Source organism: Humulus lupulus, chromosome 7 (assembly GCF_963169125.1).
Source record: "Humulus lupulus chromosome 7, drHumLupu1.1, whole genome shotgun sequence".
Lineage (NCBI taxonomy): Eukaryota > Viridiplantae > Streptophyta > Magnoliopsida > Rosales > Cannabaceae > Humulus > Humulus lupulus.
The window spans coordinates 98,304,190-98,318,361 of NC_084799.1; positions in this window are offsets into that span (position 1 = coordinate 98,304,190).

Genomic DNA, 14,172 nt, shown 5'->3' on the forward strand with positions numbered 1-14,172 from the left:
CATGATGACATGGTGGGGACCTGCCTTACCATTATAAACCATGCCCTCAAAATTGACAAAGAACACTACAAGACCGTACAACAAAAAAGGAGGTTACTAGATCAGACGAGGGCAAAAGCATTAAAGGAGGAAGTGGAGAAGCTCCGAAATAACAACTTTATCAGGGAAGCCTTTTATCCTATATGGGTTTCCAATCCTGTATTGGTACCAAAGCCTAACAACAAGTGTAGGGTATGCATAGATTTTATAGATTTGAATAAAGCATGCCCCAAGGACTGCTTCCTATTTCCAAGAATTGACCAACTGGTGGACGCTACAGCCGACCATGAAATTTTAACCTTCATGGATGCCTACTCGGGGTACAACCAAATAAGCATGCATACACCCAACCAGGGGCATACAAGTTTCTGCACGGATGTGGGATTGTACTGCTGCAGAGTAATGTCGTTCGACCTGAAAAATGCTGGAGCAACATATCGGTGGCTGGTAAACAGTATGTTCAAGGACCAAATAGGGAATAACATGGAAGTTTACTTGGACGATATGTTGGTAAAATCCAAACAGGCCGAGGGGCACATTGAGGACATGGAGGAGTGTTTCAAAATCCTAAGACAGTATAGAATGAAATTAAACCCACTAAAATGCTCATTTGGTGTGGGGTCGGGAAAATTTTTGGGGTTCATGGTGAAATCCAGGGGAATATAAGCAAACCCCAAAAAGATAAAAGCACTGCTGGACATGCCCTCACCAACCAAGATAAGTGTATTCCATTTTTTAATATTCTCAGAAGCACAAAGAAATTTGAATGGACTGGAAAATGTGAACAAGCCTTCCAAGCCTTAAAGCAGCTAGCACAACCCCCGATCCTTTCAAAACCTCTGGAAGGTGAAGAACTATGCATATACCTAGCAGTAACTCCACACGCTATCAGTGCAGTCCTGGTCAGAAAAGAAAACAAGATCCGGCATCCAGTCTATTATGTCAAAAAAACGCTGGTCAAATCCGAGAGCTGGTATCCTCTAATTGAAAAATTAACTTACTGCATGCTCCTATCATCTAGAAAACTTAGCCCATACTTCAAGGCGCATCCCATAAAGGTTCTTACTGACCAACCATTGCACCAAGTCTTGCTAAAACCAGACACTTCTGGTTGGCTACTCAAATGTTCTATAGAGCTTAGGCAGTATGAAATCACCTACCAGCCCCGAATAGCAATTAAAAAACCAGGTTCTTGTAGATTTTGTAGCTAAATGTACAGGGCTACAGGGAACAGATGAAGAAATTGACGAGCAGTCATCTGAGTCTAGACCATCGCCCAATACGGACGCTGGGCAGAGCACTAAGCACCCAGCGACTAGTATTGTTCATTCCAAGGAAGAACCCCAAGTATGGAAGCTGCACGTCAATGGCTTAGCTACCGATCAACTGTCCGAGGCAGGTTTAACATTAATCACTCCTGTAGGGAAACGGATCCATTTTGCACTTCGTTTTGGATTTAAAGCATCCAATAATGAAGCGAAATATAAAGCATTAATCGCGGGGGTGAGGCTAGCCAGGGAAGTAAAGGTTTAAGTCTTAGACATATACAGTGATTCGTAATTGGTTGTCAATCAATCCTCGGTGAGTACAATGATCAGGGAGAAAAAATGATGGCCTATCTTGATAAGATCAATGACATGCTTGCTCAACTCAAGAGGTACAACATCTAACATATACCAAGAGAACAAAATGCCACAGCAGATGCACTGGCCCGACTAGCCAGTAGTACTATTGTAGACAAAGTCAACTTGGTTCCTATAGAATACCTGGTCAAACCAAGTATCAACCTGCCAGAACCAGTCTTTCTTATAGACAACACTCCATCCTGGATGACCCCGATTGCAGCTTATCTAGAACATGGCATCCTACCCAATAGTCACAATGAATCCAAAAAATTAATGAGGAAAGCTTTTCGATATATAATCCTGGACGGAGTTATGTACACGAGGGGATTCTCCATGCCATTACTCAGGTGTGTCAACCAAACAGAATCAGGATGACTGCTGGAGGAGGTACATGAGGGTTTTTGTGGGAACCATGTAGGGGGCAAAGTCTGTCTAAGAAAATTTTAAGGCAAGACTACTTCTAGCCAACTATGAACAAAGATGCCTTTGCATATGTTCGAAGATGTGACAAATGTCAGAGAATTTCCCAGATTCCCTGAGCAACCCCAAATGAGCTTACTCAAATGCAAAGTCTATGGCCCTTCGCTATTTGGAGAATTAACCTTATTGGTCGGTTACCAAAGGGAAAGGGGGAGTGCAGTATGCAATCATGGCAGTTGATTACTTCACCAAGTGGTCGAGCCACTGGCAACCATTACTTCCAAAAAAGTACTGGACTTTGTGGTGAAAAATACAATCTGTAGATTTGGTCTACCCCAGAACATAGTGTTTGACAATGGCACGCAGTTCGATAGCCATTTATTTACTAATTTTTATGCCAGACACGACATCACGAAAAGCTTCATAGCAGTCTCGCACCCTCAATCAAATGGGCAGGTAGAAGCAATTAACAAAATTCTCAAATACACTCTAAAGAAACGTCTAGAAAAGGCTAAGCGAAACTAGCCAGAGAAACTGCCTGAAGTACTCTAGTCATACATGACTACTGAGCGAACAGCTACTAGGGCTACCCCCTTTGCACTCACGTATGGGTATGAAGAAATGCTGCTAGTTGAGGTGACTCAACCATCTCACTAGCATGCATCATACAACCAAGATTGTAACCACCAACTGCTGGCCAAGTCCTTAGACTAGATTGAAGAAAGGCGTGAAAAGTCTAACATACGCCTGGCTGCCCACCAGCAAAAGGTGGCCCGGTACTTCAATTCCAGGGTTAAGGAACGAAAGTTTGACGTGGGTGATTTAGTCCTGCGAAGAATATTACCAGAAACTTGAGATGTTTTGGTGGGAGTACTAGGGACAAGCTGGGAAGGCCCCTACTAGGTCACAGAGATAGTACTTCCCGACACGTACAAGCTAGCACAATATGACCAAGATCTCCAGTTAGTACATGTCCACTGTTACTGGAATGGGGAACACCTAAGGAAGTACTACCAATAAATATCACTTTTAAATGATCGTTGACTGGCCAGTACAGGCACGAACTGCCCATACCACCGACCAGCTCAATTTAGCTATATTAATTATGCACATGCAAGATTTGCCCATTTATTGTAGTACTTAATATTTATGAATGTAAGCTACAATTGTAGTGACATAGCTTGTATGGTTAATATTTAACCAATAAGACACGATTTTTGTCCATTCTTACAAGCCTTACTTTTACAATGATTATCTTGCTAACTAGTGATTTATTTCATAAATTGTCGGCAGTGTATGAAACCTTTATAGGTTTTTCCAAACCCAAGTGGTCTCGTACAAGTTTTTATGAGAAACTTTGGTCAGTTAGCAAGTGACCAAGAGGATAACCCAAGAGTTATGAATCATGCTCGGTCATTTGAGGGGCACCATAGTCATACATGGACAAGCAGAGGAAAAAGTGCGTAGCTAAAAGGACTTAGAAACATTAATTTTTATTAATGTTAAAGTGCTTGCGCGTTGCTCGGTATGTACCAAGCAACAAAAAGAGCCATAAAACAATTTCTGTAGATAGGGTTGAACAGTTTTTGTTTATAACTCATTCGAAAAAAATTGAACAACTCTATAACGCCCTGGATAGCCAAGACCGCTACACTGTGTATTAAATGTGCAGGACTTGCTAATCAAGTAATTTAGTTTAAAAAGTGTTGCTAAACCATTAGGGAGCTAGGGTTAAAAGGGTTTTGGTCTTAAAAAGATACATTTCATATAATTAAATGTTTTACACCAGGGATCCCAATAGAAACACCGTTTAAAAGTTGGTTTACAAAAATTCCAGAGTATGAACAACCACCAGCCACTCTAAGGGAAAAACAAACGTTTACGGTCCTCTTGCTCCTGTCTCCCTCTCAACTGTGGCGGATGAGTAGCTAATCATGAACATTCTGCTCTCAGAGCTCTCCGAGTCAGGGCTGATCAATCTTGCCCTTGCATTTACCTGCACCACGAAGCACCCGTGAGCCAAGGCCCAGCAAGAAAACATAACATTATATAACAAGCAATGATAACAGTTGAATAATCCTTTAAGCATGACCATAGACTTAACATATCACATTAATCACATAGCACGTAGATACAACCAAGATTCAGCCAGTCAACACTCAGCTATTCAGCATGACAAATCCACCAATCAATAATAACAATTAAATAACACGACAATCAGGGTCGATACCTTAGGTCGCACCCTCTGTTTACCCCACTGACTCCGGCCCGATTAAACCGAGCTCAGTGCATAATAAGCTGTCCTCAGCTACCAGTGGCCGAGCCGTGCCCTGTGCGCTAGTGTAAACTTCGACACTCTTAGGCCGTTTGTTTACTATTTACATGGCATAATACCACCCTTCATAAAGTATACAAACAGGGAACCCTTAGTCCCACTATAAATCCACAACCGGGTATAGTTTTCTTACCTTTAGTTTCCAAGTGCACTGATTACGAGCGATGCCTCTTGAGCACGATCCGATTCCCGAGCCCTAGCTTAGTAACTAGTGACAACCAAAATAAGGAATACCATCAATAATTGTAAAGAAGGGCTTCTAGACAAAGTTCTAATCTCCAGAACATCGAATTCCACCAAGCACGGTAGTAGATTCGATCATTAGCACCCTAGGTTAAATTCCCATGCTTAAAATCCCAAATTCCCTTAAGCGTCGCGGCTCAAGCCTCCCATGCCACGGCATGGCCCCAACCAGAGGCTCCCCCATGCCCAAAACCAGACATGGGCCGCGGCCCTACCAACCCCATGCCGCAACCCGCCCTCATTCCTCAGCATGCATCAGCTTTAGAGGGTCGCGTTCACCAAGAACTATGCCGCGGCCCGACCCCTTCAAACCCAGAAAAACCTCCATTTTGTACTCTCAAAACTATCCAAAACTATCCCAATTCCACAACTCAAATATCACAAAACTTCTAGCATGATTCCAACAACATAATCCAACGAAAGCCTAGCTTAAAAGCTCACCAAAATCCCACTTCAATCTCTGAAACCCAAAAGCTCAAGAACACTAAAACCATCCATGAAAACATGAGAATTCAAATATTAAACCATAAATTCGAGCTTACCTTCACTGCTGAATCAATTCTCTAAGCAATTTCTTAGCTAACTCCCAAGTTCCTAGCTTCAATTCAGCCTTCAATTTCAAAACCCAAAAACCTCTTAGAACTCAATCAAAACTACAGAATTTCAACAACAAAAAGTGTGATTCAATCCTTACCTCAGTCCTGGTTGAATTCCTTTGCTAAAACTGAGCTAATCCCTCAAAACTCTAGCTCAAATCATAGAGTTTTCAGCTGAGTTTTCCTTAGGTTCTAGTTGTTTTCCTTTGAGAGAGAAGGACAAAAGGGACGAAGATCGGTTCCTAATGTTCCACCAAATTCTGTGATTTACCTAGTCTATTCCTAGGCAATTAAGTTAATCCTAAGGCTCGGGGTACCGGAAACGTCCCCGAGGGCAAAATGGTAAAATTCCCCAGTATTCCCACCTAGACTTCCTAACGTCAAATATATCTACAATTATTTATTTCCATAACCCGTTAACCTAAATAACCATTCAATACCTGAAATACCCCTTGACTTGTCCCAAGTCAAGTATTAAGCCCCGTTGTGTCTTTCCCGCTAGCTAGCTCCCTAGGTTCGCCTCAAGTCGCATGCTGTAGATTTACCCACATAATAATGTGGTTCTCACAAATATAACATATGATCACATTTACATTCATATAGACATACCAGCATGCTTATCATATAATCATGCATTTAAGTTAATAAATTCACACATAAACCAATTATGCCCTCCCAGCACACTAATCAAGGCCCTTAAGCCATATTAGTGATTTTGGGTCGTTACAAGCTCTGATTTATAGAGCCGCATATGTCCAAACAGAGATGCACAGCTCCAAATAGAGCCAAATAGCTCCAAAATTGCTATGATTTATAGACAAGGAAGATACCCACTCTCCCACCAGGCATTAATAGAACTGCCCATTCCACAATCCCCTCAACTGCTGCAAGCATGTCCCCCCAGTCACGTCTCCACAACCGCCGATCACGTCAGCCTACTCTTCAATGACTGCACAATCATTGTAAGAGAATCCATCATGACAATTTATGGTATCAAAAAGAGGCGGGAAAGAGTGAAATGTCATTTTTTGGAAACTTGAAGAAATACAAAGGCTATTAACTATACTAGATGTTATGCCACGTAGCAAGGAGCATATACCCCTGGCCAGGTTGGACGGGATGGTCCCCAGAAGAAATTTTCCATGCTACTTAGCACCATTACAAAATTTGGGGGGGGGGGGGGGGGGGGCAAATGTTATCCCAAAAATTGGCATATCTGACGTGGCACTAAACTTGAACATGTGGAGCAGACTAGGCAGACCCCCCAGCAGGTTGGTCGGTGTATACCTGTAGGGTATACGACAAGTTACTGATCGACATACTATCTCCAAAGGCTCAGCTACTTAGCAGGACCACCAGAAAACTTGCTGGTCAGTACGACAGGCAGACTAGTCGGAATACACTTGAAAAATGAATAACAGTCACTGCTCGGTACCCTTTCCAGGAGAGTAGCTAGTCGGTATGACGAACAGACATACATGCTCCGATGAAAGTGTTGACGCCGTTTTTCGTCAACAGTGAAAGAAGAGCACGTAAACAATAATCAGTAATGGCCAATAAAAATATGATAACACAAACACGGTTTTTTACGTGGTTCAGCAGTTAAATCTGCCTAGTCCACGAGTCTTTGTTATTAAACTCAAGACGATCTCTGAAAATTCTTCAAGGATGAATTCTTCAGATTTTTCTCTCAAGATCACAAAAATTCGGTCCTTTACAATGGTGCATGACCTCTCTATTTATAGAGAAGATTTCATAATACTATCCCACATATTTCGGGTAGTTACTCTATATTTGCAAATAAATTAAATGTCATTAAATGCCTGCAATCCGATATAAAAGGAAACGTCCCCTGAAGACCATGGGGCGTATAACTAATCAAATAATATCCCTTGATTGTAGGGGATTTATAGTAATAAATGTAGACCGCGTCTCTTATAAATGACTCATTAGGATATTCAAAGTTATTATCCTATATCACCAAGGCCATATTCTCCCAGGTTTTTTACTGACTTTCGAGCTATAACATATCCTGAGGCCACATGACTTCGAGCTCGTACGCGTGTCAGGCTCGGAGCCCCTGATCCGAGGTCATCCTCGAGAACATATGCACCTCGGGGTCTACCTTTCGAGCTTGTGAGGATTTCGAGGCTACCATCTTTGAAGTCTTCTCTGTTTCGCAGGCTCGATGTTTAGATTTCGCACATATTCCAGACTTTACGAGTTCATTCATCATGAATCCAGCTTTCGAGGTTACAATTCTCATGGCTCGAAATCTGGGTATAACAGAAAGCAATTACACTCTCTGTTAGCACTCCACAAGAAGCGCCCAACCACCCGCAAAGAGCGCCTAATAGCCCTGAAGACTCAGTCGAACCTTCTAACAAATAAGACAACAACCACCTGCGAGAAGAAAGGGATATTTCCCCATCAGATATGCTCAGGTGCAACCCTTGGACGAGAGGAGCAATATAAATACAAACTTTCCACCACAGTGGAGAGGAGGAGACACACAAAGAACAGCCTACCAGCCAGCACCAGAAACATACCGAACAGCCTGGCTTGGTACTTAGCAGCGATTCGGCCATACTGTATTGTCTTTTACACATAGAAATCCACTTGTAATCCCTTGTGATCTTGTGTAAATATTTGGGGTCGAACCTCTATAAATTCTACTGTTCTTTATTATTTATTGCTTATTACTACTAGGTTCTTGGCTCACTTATTGTTCATTGATTGTCTAATTGAAAGCTATCGAATTAATTATTTTGACTCCGCATCAGTTGGCTAAAAAACCAGTGAGCACTCGGTAAACATTTTGGTGCTTTCATTGAGAGCTGAGGAAAGCTTGAATCAATCTCTGTCATCTGTAAAAATGGTGAACACTAGGCATACCGTGTTTGATCTTGCTCACTAGGAACAATAAGACAATGGAGAACCATTGCCCAATCAATCACTTCCTCAATACCAACCAAAGGACATGCATGGGCCCTTGCCTCACGACTCCCAAAATTTTAGGGAAGGGGTGACTACAACGAAGGCTATTTCGAGAAAGACCAAGGGGAGTATGAAGATTACGAGGCCGAGAACCCTGTTGATCCTAACGAGAAGGATGTGGATCCTGAATAGGAAAATCTAAAGGTTGTCCATCTGAGACAACAGGTCCTTGATCAAGAAGCCAGGATGGTTGTACAACAGGAGGCCACCCGCCAAATGCAAGAGTCCCTCCTGGCTCTTCAGGCTTTCATTGCTTCCCAAGGATGAGCAGCGAATCCTTTAGTCGTTCCCCCCCCCCCCCACCCCAAGGAACACAGACGCCTGTCCCACCTACGATGATTGGCATGCCCAACAACGCTACCCCTACTCCTCCTCCGGGACAATCCCCGCATCCCAGAGCCAGTCCATCAAATCCTGCTCAAGACAAGGGGAAAGCCAAGATGGTCGATCCCAGTCGAAAAAGAATACCCCCAAAAGAGAGACCCCCCCTCTCCGAAAACCAGGGATGATCCAAGGCAATCCCCTAGGAAAGAATGGATGAATCTTGCCCAAGGACAAAGCCCCGGAACGTTCCCAGAAAGGACTAGCATAGAAGGCGCTTCTATCCCAGCGCATCCGTGAACAAAGACCACAGAGGGTGAAAACATGGAGATGAACCGGAAACAGTCAATTCGGGAGACGACATATCCTGAGTGGACTTGCGAGATGGCCTTAACGCTCGGAAGGAGTCCGACCGAAAAGAAAAGATCCACCCTCGAGGAGGCAACTTGAGGAATAACCTCAACGATAGGAGGAACGAGACAGTCCCCCTAGATGATGGAATGGCCAGGCAGTTCATGGAAGAGTTGGTCGCTCTCAAAAAGGTCACGGAGTTCTTGTTTTGGAAACAAGAAGAAAGAGGTTTTAATTCTGAAGAAGAGGAAAAGGAGCCATGCGTCGAACACATATTGGACGTAGTGTTACCTAAGGGGTTCAAGATGCCAGACATACTCGCCTATACTGAAAACACTGACCCTAGAGATCATTTTTCCCTCTACAATTGCCTGATGACTGTAGCTCATGTTTGTGACAACGACAAATGCCTATGTTTCTCAATCACTCTGGCTGGACTTGCAGAAGAGTGGTGGAAAATACTCAATACGGGATCGATCCAGTCTTGGTCCGGAATGCAGTCAGCTTTCCGTAAACAATTCGTGGCCACCATAAAGCTGGACATGGAAGTCAGTGCCCTGGCCAACATCAAACAACATCCTACGGAGACCCTTAAAGCTTACATCCAACGCTTCACGAAAGAAGCCTCAAATACTAAGGTGGATGATAGACAGTGCCTAGTAGCTCTCTAGTCCAGAATACGAGTTGAATCCCCTCTCTGGGATGACATGAAACGCAGCAAGGCGGCCACCCTTGAAGAATTTATAAGGAGGGCACAAGGTTTCATCAACTAGGAGGAGGCTCGAATCCAACCCTTCGGGTGGCAGCCCGCACCCCAGTCGACAGCGCAAACCTTTCCTGGATATAGAGCATAGTATCTGGCACCTCTAGCAGCATCCGGATCCGCTAGAACCCTTGGGATGCCATTCATGAGCTCAACTATCTATGGGCCCACTTCGTTGGGATATGCACCTGCTCCATTTTCCCCATTCTTCGGGTACGGAGTGACACCAACCAGGTACAGTGCCGCTCCCGGTGCTGCCCAATTGCCCCAGGCTGAAGCAGCTGAGGCGAGCATAAACCCCTAACGGGAAAATATATCAGGCAAAAGTCAGAACCAATTCGAGCACTCGAAGAAGGGAAAGAGGGGGTACGAGCCCCAATACACTGAGTATACAAACTTGGTGGATACCCGGGAAACATCTACCGTGCAACGAGAAATGTAGTCCATTACCAGAAACCAAGCCCCATGTTTAAAGGGGGAAATCATTCGAGGGACATGAGCAAGAGGTGTGCCTACCACAAGGACGTGGGCCACACGACCAAGGAATGTCGTCAGCTAAAGGATGAGATCGATAATCTAATCAAACTAGGACATCTCCACCAGTAGGTCAGGATAGCAACGGGAGTTCTAGGACTACCCGAAGCTCCCGGACAACCTTTGGCCCTAAGTGCACAGGTGTCATACCAAACTCCTCAGGGAGGGTACGTTCCTTAATTAGGAGCACAAACTCCTCCGAGGGCCTCAATATTGCAATCACCCAGAGGCTCTATGGCTCCTAGGCCTAGAATGTTGTTTCCTCCCAGAACCGCGCCTCATTCCACATGGCCACAATATCAGGAGGCCCGTACCTAGGAGGACCATCCTAGAACGATCAAAAAAGATACTTCAATGAGCTAGATCATGACCATCATCCAAAGCTGATGAACCTGCCCATAACATTCACAGTGGAAGACGCCTGGAACGTTCACTTCTCGCATTACCCTTTGGTCATTGATGCTCAAATCTCCAACAAACAAGTGTCCTGCGTGTTGGTGGATGACGGGAGCTCCGTTAATTTCCTATTCAAGCTAGCCTTCACATTGATCGGGATAACAGAGTTGGACCTAGCCTTCTGCCCTATGTAGATTTATGGCTTCAATGGGGATTCTTTGCTCCCGATGGGCAAGATTCAACTCCCTGTGACTCTGAGGAACGAGGTTTAGGGCTCGTTCAAGTACTGCACCTTCGTGGTGGTATATTTCCCCACGGCGTACAACGTGATCTTTGGGTGCCCCACTCTAGTTGAATTTGGCGCCATAACCTCCATTCGCCACTTATGCATGATATTCCCATGTGATAACGATGGAGTGGGAACTGTACGGGGAGATCAAAAGGGCACCCAGAAATGTTATCACACCTCCGCCTGACCAATCTTCATGGTCCGCGAAGAACTTCTCGAAGAGGAAAATGCTGATCCTGTCCCACTACCATAGCCAGCACTGAGGGTGGCCAGGGAGGATGATGAATTGGATCCATGGATAGAGGCGGATAGGGAAATAGAGCCTATAGAGGAAGTTGAGGAGGTGTTCATCAGTGACACTGACCTAACCAAAGTGATCCAGGTAGGGAGAAACTTGAAGTCGAAGGTCAGGACTGCCATAATTTCCTGGGTGAAAGAGAACCATGACTTCCTGGCTTGGTCTCACTTAGATATGATCAAGATCGACTGCAACGTCATATGCCACACCCTGACCATTGACAAAAATGGCACTATTGTCCGGCAGAAGCGAAGGCCCTTGGACGCAGAAAGGCCGAAGGCCCTCAAGCTAGAAATCAAGAAGTTGTCCTCAATCAACTTCATCAAGGAGGCCTTGTATCCTGTTTTGCAGGCCAATCCAGTGTTGGTACCAAATCCAAACAGAACGTGGAGGACTTGCATCGATTTCATAGACCTCAACAAGGTATGCCCAAAAGATTGCTTCCCTTTGCCTCGAATTGACCAGATGGTGGACGCACCATCTGGGTATGAATTGTTAAGATTGAAGGATGCTTACTCCAGCTACAACATGATCTCGATGCATGTAGCAGACCAGGAACACACCAGCTTCCAAACGGACAAGGGTGTATACTGCTACATCGTCATGCCCTTCGGGCTCAAGAATGTTGGGCCACCTATCAAAGACTGGTCAACAAAAGGTTCCAGAACCAACCGGGGAAGAACATGGAGGTTTATATAGACAATATGTTGGTCAAGTCTAAGACATCAGCCCAACATGCAGACGACCTGGCACAAATATTTGCCGTTATCTGGAAGTATGGGATGAAGCTAAATCCAAAGAAGTGCACTTTTGGCCTTGCATCCAAGAAGTTTCTAGCTTCATAGTAAGCTCAAGATGGATAGAAGCCAACCCAGACAAGATCAGAGCCTTGATTGACATGTCGTTGCCACAAAAACACAAAGATATTCAAAGCTTGATGGGAAGGATAGCAGTCTTGAGCCCCTTTGTGTTGAAGTCCATGGACAAGTGCATCCCGTTCTTCAACATACTTCACGGAAACCAGAGGTTTGAGTGGACAGCTGAATGTGAAGTGGCCTTCCAAAAGTTGAAGGAACATCTGTCCCAAGTGCCAATCTTGTCGAAACCAGTAGATGGGGAGCCACTGTACTTGTATTTGGCAGTGTGAGAACACGCCATCAGTGCCGCATTAGTGTGAGAAGAGGGAAAGGTCCAACTCTCAGTCTATTATGTGAGCATCAAGTTGCTGGGCGTAAAGTCCAAATACCCTATAATCAAGAAACTGAAATTTTGCATACTGAACGCTTCCAGGAAGTTAAGACCTTACTTTCAGGCCCATGCCATCAAGGTACTGACGAACCATCCCATGCAACAAGTATTACAGAAACCTGAGTCATCTGAAAGACTTTAGAAGTGGGCCATGGAACTGAGCCAGTTCGACATCGCTTATGTCCCTAGAATTTCCATCAAGGGACAGGCCCTAGACGACTTCATTCTGGAATGCACAGGGATAACAGAGGTTAAAGAACCCATTGACCCTGTAATGCCTTTCTGGAATATCTTCGTGGAGGGTGCGTCCAACGAGAATGGGGCCGGGGCTGGGATCATCCTGATAACCTTTCAAGGTCACCAGCTGTAAAGTGCCCTACGCTTCCATTTTGAAGCGTCGAACAACGAGGTAGAACACGAGGCCATGCTGGCCAAATTATGCTTAGCCTGGGAGGAAGGGGTAGAGAACATTGAAGTCCACGGAAACTCCCAACTGGTGGTCAGACAGATTTTGGGAGAATACCAAACAAAAGGGGATAAGATGGCTGCTTATGTAGCGCGAACCCAGGAGTTACTTCAATCTTTCAAAAGACACTTCATCCATCATATCCCCGGGGAACAAAATGTGTTTGCAGACACGCTAGCCAAATTGTCCATGGATGTTGAGGCAGAACTCTCCGAGGTAGTCCTAATCAACCATCTACCCGCGCCCAGTATTCAAACTCCCACAATCGTCAACGCCATTGATTACACTACATCCTGGATGGACCCTCTCATCCAGTCTCTAACCACTGGGGAATTTCTTGCAGACAAGGTCGTCGCTAGGAAACTTCAGTACCAGGCTCCCAGATACGTCATGATGGATGTAAGACTATCGCAGGGGGTTATACATGACCTATCTCATATGCGCATCCAGGATAGAATTGAGCGCAATCATGCATGAAGTGCGCGAAGGCTTTTGCGGAGATCACACAACCGGACTTAGCTTGTCCAAGAAGATCCTCAGGCAAGGATTTTTCTGGCCAACAATGAAGAAGGAATGTGTAGATTATGCCCGCAAGAACGAACAATGCCAATGGTATGCAAAGATTCTGCAAGCCCTCCAACGGAGATAACGCTGATGACCAGTCCTTGGTCTTTTGTAGTTTGGGGGATTGATTTGGTAGGATCCCTCCTGACCGGGAAGGGCGAAGTAAAATATGCCATTGTAGTCGTCGACTATTACACCAAGTGCATAGAGGCAGAACCAATGAGCACCATCACCTTCAAAAAGGCCCTCAACTTTGTCATCAACAACATTGTGTGTCGATACGGCCTCCCTCAAAAAATCATGTCCGACAACAAGAAGCAATTTGATAGCATGCACTTCACTGAGTTCTGTGAAAGACATGGCATCATCAAAAGCTTCTCTGCAGTCGCAAGGCCTCAAGAAAATGGGTAAACAGAGGCCGTGAACAAGATTTTGAAGGGGGCCTTAAACAAAAAACTACAAGCCTGTAAGAACAAGTGGCCGGAAGAGTTTCCCCGCATCCTATGGGCGTACCGGACCACAGAAAGAAAATCTATCAGACATACTCCCTATTCAATGGTGTACGGATGTGAAGCAGTCATCCTAGTAGAAACGGTGATCCCATCTCACATACGAGATACGTATGATCCCATCCAGAACAATGCCTTACTCCAAGAATCCCTGGATCTCATTGAAGAGATGCGGGAA